Here is a 4,831-nt window from a genome sequence, read left to right on the forward strand (position 1 = left end):
ACGGAAGCTCCCAGCCTCTCCTTTTTTTCTTTTTTTTTATTCTGAGATTTATTTACCTTCTATAATTGAAACTTTGTTGCCTTCAGTGGAGCTCAGAGCTGGCCAGGACGGGCGGGAAGCTGGGCTTCCTCCATCACTGGAGCAACCAAGCCTCTTGCTCGCTCTAGCTCTGTGGCTGTGGCCGCCATCTTGGTTGAGTTAATTTGCATATAGTCGCTCTGATTGGCTGGTGGGCGTGGCTTAAAGCATAGCAAAGCTGTGGTCAATTTGCATGTTTGTCTTTTATTAGATTTTATATATATATATGTTTTATCAGTACCGTGGGTTGATCTTGGACAGTTAGCAGTAACTTGCTTCACTTGTTGGTAAATGCTGACTTGTCTATGATCTTGTGGACCTCCTATCAATAGAAGTAATGTTTGCTCAGGAATGGGAACTGTTGGTATTTGTTTGCTTATTAGAGTCTTTGATAGGAACAACTCAGAGGATAAAATTACCTTGCTTTTGACAGCTACCTGGTCAAAGACATTTCAACATTGTCTGATTTGGTGTACTGGGGAGAAGAAGTTTGGCTTCAAAGTCCAAGTTATGATCACTGGACTCTCAATTAGAATCAGAATGGATGGAAAAATTTGTGATTAAATGTTTAATAACAGTTGACCATAAGAGGTGCATATTTCTGGCACCTCATTTCTCACTTAACATCTATCCAAGTGATTTATTGACCACTTACTCCAAGCAAGGATCCTGGTTATATCACTAGAAGCAATATTTCCCCTGAAGGTGTTCACAGCCTGTGTGTATGTGTATGCTGGCTTGTGTGTGTCTAAATAGACATATCTGTCCCAGGGTATATGTGTGTCTCGGTGTAATCATCTAAATGTGTGTGTGTGTGCGTGTGTGTGTGTGTGTGTGTGTGTGTGTGTGAGAGAGAGAGAGAGAGAGAGAGAGAGAGAGAACAAAGAACTTCTTCTTTTTCAAGATGATATGCCAAAGAAAAGGTAGAGGCAAGCACAGAGCACTGAGGGGACACATAGGAGGGTCTCCTGACCCAATTGTGGAGGTTAAAGGAAGGCTTCCCACTGGAGTGACATACCTAAGCTGAGACTTGAAGGATGAATAGGACTAGCCAGGCAAAGTGTAGGAGGAATCAGAGGAAAAGGTATATTAAAGGTCCAATGTGAGACTATTTTGGCATGAAGGTAACTTTGAGTGTGGGGCAGGAGGACCCATGAGAGTCAGGAAGGGGGAGGTAAGCAGAGAACAGAATATGCCTTCTATGTCCACATATCAGAGAGAAGCTCCACATCATATTTCCACCACTCACTCTCTGCTGCAATAATAATCCCTGAAATATTCTTCTGTGGTTTATTCACTGGTGAAACCTGAAAATCTTCAAACGATTTTTCTACCTGATTTCTTCCTGCTCCATGTAATCATTGTGTAACACACACACACACACACACACACACACACACACACACACACGAATGGTAGGTGTAGGAGAGAAAGGGGAAGCTTGGCCTCTCTCGTCACAGAAACCATAGCTCTTTATGAACAAGGAGCGCTTCTACCTCCCACTTAAAAAACATTCACAGAGTGAGGCATCTCAACAAGTATCTTAACAATATCCACTCTCCTGTTAATGCAGGAATAGAAGACCCATCTTATGCAGCCAATGGTCTAGATCAGTGGTCAGCAAACTCATTAGTCAACAGAGCCAAATATCAACAGTACAACGATTGAAATTTCTTTTGAGAGCCAAATTTTTTAAACTTAAACTATATAGGTAGGTACATTGTTATTAACTTAATTAGGGTACTCCTAAGGCTTAGGAAGAGCCACACTCAAGGGGCCAAAGAGCTGCATGTGGCTCGTGAGCCGCAGTTTGCCGACCATGGGTCTAGAGATTCTAGATTTAGGTGAGTTGACTTAAAAGATCTGATGGATCTGCCTGGGTGGATACCCAAATAAGTAATTTCTTAAGAACGTGGAACACAGGCATGGGGAGATACACAACATGATGAAAGAAGCCCAAGATAGCATCAGAAATTACCTAATAGAGGAGGAATTGGGGCAGAGGTGATCAGTGCCCCAGCTTTTTCTAAATTTAACATAACTAGCCAAATAAGAGAAATCATTATTGAGAAAATGTGGAAGTGTAGCCAAAAGTTTGGGCGATGGAAAATTACAGTTGAAACATAAAATTTTACAATGCAGGGATTGTAGAATGATGAATGTCTTTTATATTTTAAGAATGAAGTTCAATGGACCATCTCTTAGCATTATCCTGAAAGCTTATACTTTTGATTAAAATCATAAAGTCTATCTTAGAGAGTCAGGAAGCAGTGTGCATAAACCGAAACATTCTACCACCTGGATAACTAGTGTTCTCATTTTCCTTCTATCTTTAATTTAGTTAAATGGGTCTTGGTCAATCTAGATTTATTGTTTGTAAACTTTGTGTAGAAAATTTAAAAAAAAAAGAAATTTTAAAGGATTATTTAAAAGTTTTCACATGGCATCATTTTTCAGGAAATACAAAATCAGATCCAAACTTAGCCATAGTACTTGGGGAAATGACCAATGCATATGACTTGGTGTTGCCTACCTGGATGGGGCTGGAGGTTAACTGGGGACAGACTCTAACAACCCAAGTGAATAGTCCTAGGATCCTTCATGTGCTGACTTAGAGAGGGGTGATGATTAAGGAGGGAGGAGGCCAGCTGGAGAAAGGCTAGATATGAATCCTGGCTGTGCTGTACTCCAGATGTCACTCTGTTCATTTCCACCTTGTTTGCTTCACTTATATCGACTTTCCTAAGCCAGAATCTCAAATACTCGTGTAATTGCATGGGACTAGACGATGAGAGAGTGTTGAGGTTTGGAATTACTAACGCCAAGATCTGTCACACTAGAGAGCATTGTGTACCGTGAACAAGAAACCCAAAGGAATAAAAGAGTAATAAAATAATAATTGTGGTTATGAGGTAGTTAGCAGATCCAAATTTCTATGATATGAAAACTAATAAAAATGTTTCTCAAGAAAAACTTACCCTAATAGGAAGAAATCACATGATTTAAATCAGTTAAGTTTAGTTCAATGAGCATTTATAGAGATCCTCTTATATTTGAGGAACTGTGAATAACAATGGGAATAAACAGATGAATTACACATAGTAATATTGGTGACAAGTCTGTCCTTCCCTATCTCCAACATAAACTGAATGACAACATTTTTAAAGAATTAGAAAACATAATGATTCCCAGCTCGAGACCAGGCACTGTGCTAGATTCTAAGGCTATGACATATATTAAGACAAAGTTGTTATCCTTAAACTATACAGCTTATGTTCATAGGCTATTCAGCTATTTTCCTTTTTCTGCTGCTTTATGAAGAACAGAAACTCTCAGGATTAAGAGTCATCATTCAGTACAGAAATAAACTCTAAAAGATGGTAAAACTTGGTCTAGTTATTTGGGAACATGATCATGAGAAAATATGGGGTTTCCAGAAATGGATAGACAAGACAGAGGAAAGTCTCCCAGTCACTTCCTTAGCATTGAACTCTGTTATGACATCTATATTCTGACTTGGCACACTGTTATCTTCTGTGGCAATTTTATTCCCATGTATTTAAAATAGGGCCAAGGTTTAGCATATAAAAATACAGAAAAATGCAGTTTATTTTTAGATATGATTGAATTTCAAATAAGTTATTCATTCTTTATCTGAAATTCAAATGTAACTGAGTGTTCTGAATTTTACCTGGTAAGCTAATTAGAAGTTAGCTCTATATTTATGGAGATTATATACCAGTTCTGCTGGGAAGCACCCATATTTAAGCCTGGAGAAACTCTGTTTATTTCTTTAAAAATATGTTTTTATTGATTTTAGAGAGAGGAAGGAGAGGGAGAGAGAGAGAAAGGCATCCGTGATGAGAGAGAATCATTGATCAGCTGCCTCCTGCACATCCCTTTCTGGGGATTGAGCCTCCAACCTGGGCATGGAAATCAAATGGTCACCTCCTGGTTAATAGATCAACGCTCAATCACTGAGCCACACAGGCTGGGCTCCATTTAAAGTTGTCTCTGGTTACCTGAGTTAACTCAGCCCTACTATTCAAAACTTGTTTTGTTTTTATCAATCTTTGAATTAAGCCAAAAATCTTTGTCTATTTCTTTAATGAATTTTCTGAGCTCTTTTGAGTTTTTACCTAGGTAAACTGTCTCTTATTGCTTTTCAATTTTCATTTGGCCTCTATCAGATTAATAATTCCATTCTTGGTCTTATATTCTAAAAACTATTTGTACTTGTAGTCCAGACCAAGGTACCACATGAGAAATTACTAATTTTAATCAGATTGCATTACAGAGTAGACCCTGGAAAGTTACTTATCATTGACCCCACTTTCTCTGTTAGAAGGAGAAAAGGTGACAGGAAGAATAATAGCAGACTTTGACCTGAGAATGTGAGACCAATTAAAGTAATATTTTTTATGCAGTACATTCGGTTTGAAATGCATCACCTCCTTGATGAAATTAGGATTAGTTAAATTCATTTATTCCTTCACAGATATTTGAATCAGACAGCCCAATGCCAAATGTTAGAAAAAGACTGACCTCATGCGTGGGATCTGGCAGTCCATAGCTGTGTTTCTGACTCAGTGGTAGCCTACCACATGCAACTACTTGAACTTAAATTTACATCAATATCACATGTGGCTACTAGCCGAATTTAAAGTACTCAATAGCCACACATGGCTGGTGGTGACTATATTAGCACAGATTATAGGGACATTTTCAACAGCATCCAAAGTTCTATTAGACA

This window comes from Myotis brandtii, unplaced genomic scaffold (assembly GCF_000412655.1).
Source record: "Myotis brandtii unplaced genomic scaffold, ASM41265v1 scaffold298, whole genome shotgun sequence".
Classification (NCBI taxonomy): Eukaryota; Metazoa; Chordata; class Mammalia; order Chiroptera; family Vespertilionidae; genus Myotis; species Myotis brandtii.